This window comes from Ixodes scapularis, unplaced genomic scaffold (assembly GCF_016920785.2).
Source record: "Ixodes scapularis isolate PalLabHiFi unplaced genomic scaffold, ASM1692078v2 ptg001299l_1__unscaffolded, whole genome shotgun sequence".
NCBI lineage: Eukaryota > Metazoa > Arthropoda > Arachnida > Ixodida > Ixodidae > Ixodes > Ixodes scapularis.
This window is the reverse complement of record NW_024610136.1, coordinates 66,094-75,913: the sequence shown is the minus strand read 5'-3', so window position 1 is coordinate 75,913 and position 9,820 is coordinate 66,094. Positions and strand designations below refer to the sequence as shown.

The 9,820-nt window shown below is 45.2% G+C and overlaps 1 pseudogene; it reads right to left on the bottom strand.

Annotated features, from left to right (window-relative positions):
- Positions 1–2,600: 2,600 nt before the first annotated feature.
- LOC121046670 lies at positions 2,601–3,476 on the bottom strand (annotated as a pseudogene).
- Positions 3,477–9,820: the final 6,344 nt, after the last annotated feature.

Below are 9,820 nucleotides of genomic sequence, written 5' to 3'. Positions count from 1 at the left end.
CTGGCAAGCCGATTGAAACATCTGACTGTGAGCAGTGTTTTATGTGCGTGTAGGACGCCGTGAAGCAACTCTTCATCGGTTTGCGCGAAGCTGCCGCGAAAGCTGCCACCGAAGTTCGCGGTGTGTTCCAACCTCCGACTGTGCGGGAGCGATCACTCCCAATGTGTTGTGTAGTTTTGTGTACACCCATCACTACGGAATACAACAGTCCTCCATCGAAAACACTCTTGCACAGGCTGCGTGCAGTGTTAAAGGTACGGACGCGAAGGCTCTGGGACGCGCCGGCGTAGCACCGTGCTTTGTTTGCACAAAAACGCGGCAAAAGAGCACCTGAAGCTGCCCGTTCGAGTCCGTGCCTTTCGCCAATGCTGCATATAACTGGAGTGTAAACGTATATATAATCATCACCGTTGTCCATTCAGTGAAGACGGTTGCCTCCCACCGCATATGCAATCGCGAAGGCAAGGCAACAACAATCGTGCGAAGCAGACGAATAAAAAAATTCCATGTTCTCTCGACAAACGTGAGATTCCCCGAGACGACGCCGCCGTGGGGTGGTCCTGTGTGACTGCTTCGTATTTTACGACGTCGACGTCGACCGCAACGCGCGTTTTTTGCTCAGTGTGAATGCGCCTTTACTCAAATGACTAGCGCCCGGTGGAGTCATCAGACGCCCTCTCCGTTAGAGTCCACTGACTCTATCAGCTGGTGGTGTCACGTGATGCCTTCTCTCTCTGGGGTCAACTGACCACATCTCGCAAAGAGTCAGTGGATTCTCTCGGTAGAATTATGGCACTCCAGTATTGCAAGAGTCAGGCAACCCTCTCACTAAAATCCCGGGACTCCAATATCCAAAGGAATCAGGCTATCCCCTATGGGAATCACTGGATTCTTTTTCTTTTGGAATCATGTGACTCCCTATCAGGAATTGTTAGATTCCGTTCCTGGTTTTTATCACAATTCCCCCAAAGGGAGTTACTTGATTCCTTTTCCCCTAGACTCACCTGACTCCTGCGCAGGACTCTCTGGATTCTGTTTTCGCTGTAATCATTTTCATGTCATAAAGAACCGTAGTGGAATGACATAATTACTTTTAAAACCATGTGCCCCTGCCATCCACCATGCAGGAATATGGGGGATAGTGGTAGGGGAGCCTTTTATGGAATTACATGAGGTGCAATACCACGGTTTTATTTTATAGACAAAATGTGTTTACAATTCCACTCCTACTGCTCACATATACGTGTAAGCAGCCCATTGCAGTCAATCGCATGTGGCTAACAACGAATAGCTTTTGCTGCCTTCATCACGGTCATGGATGGCAGAGACTGCTTCATGTCACAAGTTCCTTAGAAGCAGAAACGTGTTTTTCACGTGTGGGCCATACTCTACGTTAAACGCCCAATATGTGCAAAAGGCCAGCTCGTTAGCCTCCGGGATATCCAGAGGTGGAAGCGTGAGGCTCTGAAATGTCATTCTTGCAGCATCAGAATACCACAGTTTTATTTTATAGACAAAATGTGTTTACAATTCTACTCCTACTGCTCACATATACTTCTAAGCAACCCATTGCATTCAATAGCATGTGGCTAACAACGAATAGCTGTTGCTGCCTTCATCACGGTCACGGATGGCGAGAGACTGCTTCATGTCACACAGGTTCCTTAGAAGCAGAAACATGTTTTTCACGTGTGGGCCATACTCTACGTTAAACGCCCAATATGTGGAAAAGGCCAGCTCGTTAGCCTCCGGGATATCCAGAGCTGGAAGCGTGAGGCTCTCAAACGTCATTCTTGCAGCGTCAGAAGTTGTAAGATGCTGCGCACTGCAAGTTACGGTCGGGTAGACTGACGTCGTAAAAAAGGAATACGCGGATTTAGCTCTTTTTGGAGTGTAAGTGGCTTGTCACAGAATCCACTCTTTTAAAGAGTAACTATAACTCTTCGAAGGCAGGTGTAGCTTTAGCTCTCTCGATCAACTCTTCTACACGGAGTAACGGCGGCACTTCTACAAGAGTAGAGTCATATATATTCTACAATGAGGAAGCGGGGCTACATTCTCTGCAATAGTAGGGAGAGCCCTTAAATGCGTGTTGAAGTTACCCTAGGTTAACCCTTCCACACAGAGTAACTGCAGCACTTCTACAAGAGTAGAGGCAAGCCCTGTAGGGTCGTATATACTCTACAAAGGACATTCTGAAAGAGCTCTTCAGTAGTGTTCCAAGTACTCTTTCCTGCTAGGCATTATGTTTACCTTTTTGTGCAGTGTGTTTTAACTCTCCTTCAAGTGTAACCTGAACATCTAACGAGTAGCTACATACATATACTACATGAAATAGTCACACCTACGCTACTCCAAGGTTAACCCTTTGTGAGGCGCTACCAGTTTTTCCAAAATATCTGCCAAAGTTAATTGCTACTTTGTATCTAGTGCAAAAAAGAAACCGAATGATTTTCACATTTGAATGTTACATATTCATTGAAAAAAAAGTGGTACATATTTTTACCACTGACTTTTCATATAGTTCATGAAAGTGGTACATATTCGTACCACCATCTTTTTTTGCCCAAGGTCAAGTGAATGAAAGGGCGCTAATAACCTTATTTTCCCTTGTGGAAAGGTCCGAAACAAGTTACGCACAATGGCACACGGCATTCTTGACACGAGTTGTATGTGCGGGCCTGTCGCGTCTTGCTGGAGCACCATCTGCACCGCCTCCTGCTCGCACAGCGTTGGGGGTGGTGTTGCTGGCCGACAAGCCTGATCTCTTCGGGGACACCAGTCATCTTACGACCACTCGGCTTCCCGTTCTTCTTGCCTTTGTGGCTGTTTCCTGACTGGTTTGATCTGAAAGTTGCTCCGTCGATCAATTGGCGGCCAAGGGAAAGGTGAAAATTGAGATACGTGGTCTAATCTCGGGAGCAGTACTGCAGAAAGGCGTTGACCACCGCTGCATCGAGTAAGTAATAGAAAATCCTATGCCACCATTTTTTGTAGCGGCGGTCAGCAACGTAGGTGTTACGTTTCTGATCAAATCGGTCAACACCACCCATCCATTTGTTGTAATCCGCGATCACTTTCGGACAGCTAACGCCAACCTTCGCACCACTGGACAGCCTTCTGTTGACTTCGCAGGTCTCCTGTGGGTTGTGGAAATTGGACATCATGTTGACATTGCGGTTGTCCTTCCACTGGTAAGCAGACACTCTGCCCTTTGCGCTCCAGATGAAATCTCCCTTTTGCAGCTTGTTGTCCGTCTTCACCTCACTCGGAAGATCTTTGCGGTTGGTACGAAGCGTCCCAGCTGCGAGCACGCCTTGCTCCGAGAGCTTCTCCATGAGGGCTGTGGTAGTAAAGAAGTTGTCGAAGTACAGCTGCGTACCTTCTTCAACTCCCTCGGACAGTACAAGCACCACATGTTCACCAAGTCCTAGGTCAGGAGGTCGTCTTGAATCCTTCCCTTCATATATTTGAAACTGAACAATTAAGGTATCCAGTTTCAGAGTCTGCACGACACCACACCTTGTACCCTCTCTTGATTGGCTTGATGGGCATGTACTGTTTGAGAGCAGATCTTCCCTTGAATGTGGTCATACTCTCATCCACAGATTGGTGCGTTGAGGGCCGGTAGTGCTCAGCGAATTGCTTGTTTAGAGCCGACACAAGAGGACGAACTTTGGCAAGCTTGTCATGACCCTCCTCTCCCTTCTTTTTTTCTTTGTTTCGGTCATTGATGTGCAGACAGTTCAGGATGGCTTGGAACCGCTTGAACGTCATTACGCGAGATATCTCAGTGACATTGAAGAAAGGGTCACTACTCCAGTAGAGGTAGACGTGATGAGCTGGGTTGACGCTCATCAAGAAGAGCATCCCCAAGAAAGCTTTGAGCTCTTCTTTCGTGACTTCATACCACTCTCTTCTCATTTTTTGACTAGCATAGCGGTTTGTTTCTGCGACGATTATATCCAGAATGTCGTCCGTGAAGTACAGTTGAAACGCTTGTCTGGCGGTCGTCAGCTCTTCTTTGGAATACTCCGGGCCCCACGTCTTTGGATTTTCTACGAAGTCTGTTGGAAGATTTCGGCTCCACTCTTGACCAGGATCCTCGCTCTCCTCTTCCATGTGGAGATTATCGTTGTTTTCCAGGCGCTTGGAACGCTTCTTTTTTGGTGTCTTTCGCTGATACGAGGATCTCTTACGTTTCTTTTTTGTGCTGGTAGAAGGTTCCGTAGACATCTCTAAATATTCAAGCTCCTCAGCTTCGACTGGCGCTAAGTCAGGATCAAAGTCGTCATCGCTCGAGGTGTCCGCTTCTGCTTCGCTAGCACACGTGTCATCTGGCAGGCTGAAGAGGAGATCGACAGCTTCATCTTGTGTCAGGCTCCTACCTACACAAATATAATTCCTAGGCCTAATATCTTCCATGATTTCACTGTCCACGAGTGGACCGTAGACCATGACATGTGTTGCACGATTCAGGAAACACAACCAGCCCCAAGGAGGTTTCGGGCCGGATACGATCCGTGTTGCAGTGCAAGGATCTGAGGAACATTCATGTTCACTAGATTCTTGCACGCGAGGGCCGGTCCCTCATGAAATCCTCGCATGAAATCTTTGTGCATTCATGTTCTCTGCAATTCACATCGCAGCGCTAGATATCTTGGCTGGACTTTTGGCACGCTTGGCCGCGTGAATGACTGTGCTGTTGTTTTGTTCGAGCAGAAATAGCCCAAGAAGACTAAGGTGGCCATGGTGTAGATGAAAGCGTATATGGTTGCGCTCAGGGATGGGCAGTACTTCAAATACAAGTATTTAAAATACGTATTTCAAATACTTTGTGTATTTTGCATTTGTATTTAATTACAAATTAGATAATGTATTTGACGTGTGTATTTAAATACTAAAACGTGAGTATTTCAAATACAATTGTAATTAAATACAATTTTGTGGGCAAAAATACATCCCTCAAATTTATCGTCACTGTCAAGAGCAGGAAAAAAACTATGTTCTGCACCGAATGCAGTGTCTCTCTTTCAAGCACAAGCGTTTAGTGACTTTGTGATTACGGTGCTAGTCCAGGGCAAGAATAGTGACGAAATCGACGTTCACAGGCAGACTGGCTAAATAAGTGCCTGTGACAACTTGTGATGCTTTCCAGCCTGATTTCCATCCATATTTTTGCCTGGAACATTCTAAATGCGCGGGTCGTCCAGATTTTCGTAACTGGTGCGAGTTGCAACAATAAAATATTCTCTAGCTATAGCTGCGCGTCTTGGTGTCTCGGTTCTTTGCTCGTCTGTACCAATATGTAATCGAAAAAAAAAAGCTGCTTGAAGCTATGTACTTTTTTCACCTATTACGTCCAAGCTGATTGCATTTTTTTTTTTTTTTGTGATTGTATTTCTATTACGTTACTAGAGCCTCGCACCCTAACTCCCGAGTGTGCGATGCAAAATTAAAATGAGATACCTAGAAACCCGTTGCAGGTGCCCTAAGTCGCTGACGCAAATTTTGAAGAATGTATTTGGAAAAGTATTTAGAGGAGACCAAATACATTTGGTTGTATTTGTATCTTGTATTTAAATGTTTTTTTGGAAATGTAATTAGATTTGTAATTAAATACATTTTTGACGAAGTATTTTGTGATTGTATTTCTTTACATATTTGCCTGTATTTTGCCCATCCCTGGTTGCGCTTTAGTTAGGTATGGTCGGTACATTTGCAGGCTGTTTGGTGCCCCCGGAGATAGTCTTTTATTTGAACGTGCAAAAATCCTTCGAATTAGCCATTTCCGGACAGTAGACTTCGAATTGCTGTGCCCATTTTTTATACATTTGGAGTATGTACAATTGCCAGAACTGTTCTCATACTACGAACTAACCAAAAATTCAAATAAGTGAGCTTTAATTCTGTGTAACAACAGTGCTAAGCATGCTCATTCTTGCATTGCCTCGTGCAAAAATTGGGTTGTGTGTATGTTTATACAGCCTAGAACTTGCGTTGCCTCATACCCCATATCATTGCTATGCATTATGAGTTCGTGCATTGGGGACAACAGATAATAGTGTGCAGGAAATTAGCGTTGTACAATGCCAAATACTATGGTTTACTTCAAACTCAAAAATGAGCAGCTAATGAATGAAGACTTATCAAACATCTCTTCGCTTTCCCTCTGTTTAATGTGTCTGATGGTGCAGAGTCTCTGTTCGCAGCCTTTTTTCTGTTTTTCCCACCAAATTTCGACCGGTACTCATCCACGGCTGTGTTCCCAGTTACCTTCCTTCGCTAATTCTTGAATTTATTGCGTAAAGCAGCAATCCAGGACTTTTGATAAAAAAAGAAAAATGAAGGTAGGTATTGTTACATACTGCTAATTATACCGGGTGTTCCAGGTAACACAAACCAAGTTTAAAAAAGAGCGGAGCGCTCTACACACATAAAGACTAACTGAATGTTTTTAGGGAGCATCTAACGATAATGCCACTATTGTTAGACTAAACATTATCAAATGATTAAGACTAAGTTTTGTATTATTCATCTAAGGGCCGAAATGTCAATTAAAAGTTGCCGAGCGACTAAACAAACACCCTAATTACATTTTTGCAAAACACTAATCTTTGTGTCTTTTTACCTCCCCACAAAAAGTCGGCGTGCAATGTCATGTGGACCTCTTTTAATTCGCAAGATTTTCGTGGAGGACTGAGGGGGGGCAGATAAGAAAAGTCACGCGGACCCTAATGTGTTGCAAACACAGGTCGGCTGTTTCTAATGCGCTCTACAATCTTCTAATTAACACTTTGGCCAATAAATTTTAAATTCTTAGTCTAAAAACTAATCCACATGCGACTGCAAAAAAAAAAAAAAAAAAAAAGCGGTGCGATTGCACGGTTTTTGCGACATAATTCCAAATTGGCGGAACCCATTCGAAAAGCCGCTTCGACAGTGCGATTGCTATTTCAATTGCAGATTTACTGACATCGCACCGATTTCGGACGGATGTGTAACAACACCACCTACGGCAGAGATTGCAGCACAGTTGTAGAGTGCCATTTAAATATTTAATGTACTATCTCAATAGAGTGACATACGAACGGCGGATTGCATGCGCAACGAGATCAGGGTAGAGAGGATTTGTTTTCTACTCCGTATGCCTTGACCACCGCCGGGCTACGCCACATGTACGGAGAGGGACGTGCTCTATTGTTAGTATTTCACTGTATTGCGATAGTACAAGGGGTGGCGGTATGAGCTGGCATGGTTGGGGTTAAACGAACGGTACAAAATAGAAGATTGGAAGCCAAAATACAGGCATGTCAAGCCACGGAACCTACTGCCACAATGGAACAACAAGGAATGCGGAAGTGCATTGCAATCTTCTTTTGACAGCTTAGGCACACAGAGCTCCCGCATGGCACTTTTGCTACTTTGGCCAGAACATTCCCGTTCCAGCTCATATTGCCACACCTGTAAAATGGGGAGCAATGTATGCTGAATAAAAGGTTGAAAAGCGCGAACAAACGAGGACAATAAAGAAACACGGACGACAGGACAAGCGCCTGTCCTGTCGTCCGTGTTTCTTTATTGTCCTCGTTTGTTCGCGCTTTTTAACATTTTATTCAGTAATGAACCAACTAGCCCAAACCCAAGTTTTAATGTATGCTGGCTCACTTAGGGCTCACCCAATGAAGTAAATGCCACATGGGGTGTCTGTGGCATGGTAACCCACGGAACCTATTTCCACAATAACGGCAATAAAGAATCTGGCCGTCCAGTACAATCTTCCTTTTTTACAGCATCCCTTACAAAAATATCATATCTGTACTTATATAGAAAAAAATACAGATATGGATATATAAGGAATTGGGCAGATATGCATAATTAGGCCGTATCTGGACGGATAAAGTCGCATCTGGCCAATTCCTTATATACCATATATGGACTGCTTCATATGATCCCGTGTTTGGGCCTGGCAAATAGGGTAATAATCAACACATGTACGTCATTGTCTGAAACCTGAGACTGTGACATATACTTCTCTGACATAGACCTGTTATAAGCTGTGTGGATTTTGTACAACATGCGATGCCTGTTCAAGAAGAAATTGATTTTGGTACAACATATGACGCCTGTTCACAAAGAAACGAAACAATTTGTGTAGGGCCATAAGACACACAGTGGAGTGGCGATGCCACGTCTGTCGGCGACATTCTATCAGAACCGCAGTTCCGCACGAAAGAAAATGCTTTATTTACCAGTGTAGCGAAAAAAAGAAAAGAAAATCACAAATTTAATTTGCAAAAATTCAACACAATTGGAACAACAAGACTGAAAATATAAAACAATAAAATTTAAAAAAAAGCAAACATGATGTCACTGATGACATCATGAAGCTAGTCCCCGCCCGAATTACTTCGACAAGTGATCAGCAGTGTTTCACAAACAATTATTGTTAAATGAAAAAGCGCTTTGTTCATGATCGAGTGGTCTCACGTTGGAACCTTGCTGTCACCATCGTTTGATTTTTTTTTTTTTTGAAGATGCGTCACAGTTTTTGCAATCGGTTTGGCAAGGACATAATTAAAAACGCCACTTTGGAACCAAGCAGCAATCGGGAGAGGTGATCATGCTGATGCTATTCACAAAGCAGACGAAACGAATGCAGCAACTTACCCTAAATGGTGGCAATCCCTCCAAAATGGAGCGGCGGCCGTTGCTCGGAGGGTCTGTGCATGCCTTTCGCCTTGTTTCCCTTGACAGAACAGACCTGCAGTGCCTGCCGCGTGAAGACGGCGGTCAGTAGACTGCGGGCGGTGGCTGTTGCAGTCTTGCAGGTAGTTTCTATGTTCCGCGGTGCGGCCCTGCTTGATGAAAACTGAGGAACCCGGCTGTAGCTCGACAACTTGCAAAAGCAAAATATGAAGATAAACCAGAATATACATTTGATCACAGAAAAGTCCCACAGCAAAACTAGGTGCAACAGGAGCAAAGGACACGGGCATAAAGACGATGGTGTTGTGACCGAGGAGTTCCCGAGGCAGCCTCAGGCAGGGTCAGGCGAAGACAGGGATCGCAAACTGACTCCAGGCAGGAACATCAGAAGGAGACGGGAGGGTCTCTCACGATGAACTCTGTTTAATTACATATATACAGAAGTTTCTACATCGTCGGAGTGCACCAAATGGGCAGCGAATAGGTCCTTATATAAAAGAATCGGTGTTCTGGAGCTGCCGTGCCATTGGTTGGTTAGTGCCGCATTCCAGAGTTGGCCTCGACGTCAGCCTCCTCCTCTCGGCCCTGATGCTCGGTCGTTGTTCTTCTCCGAATTGGGGGCGACTAGTAGGGGATTGTCTTGCGTACGGTAGACTCAGACACAACATACTGTCCATCTGTTCAGGGTCGGATTCTGTCTGGTGTTCTCGTAGAATGCAGACGCCTCCGTGGAATGCAGACGCCGTAGACAGAACACACCGACGGCAATGTTCTCGTGGAAGGCATACGCAAGGCAGACGCCGTAGACAAAGCGCACCGACGGGAACGTCGGTTGTGATGTTCTTGAGCCGAGGCCCAAGAGAAACGCTTCTCCTGTTTCGGTCGAACGTGCGAAAAGGGTTCGGATCGCACGCCAACCGTCTCGACGTTCGCTTGGTCGTCGTCCGCACCGGAATGCAAGGTCGATCTTCACAAACACAGGGAGATCGAGACGGGTCATAAAAGCATCAACAACGGCTCAGACGGGTGGTTTCCGATTATAAACAAGACGGTCGAGCGGGCACAAAGAAAGGGCGAAGGAAGAGACGCGGCCCCGGCCAAGGCCGATCGC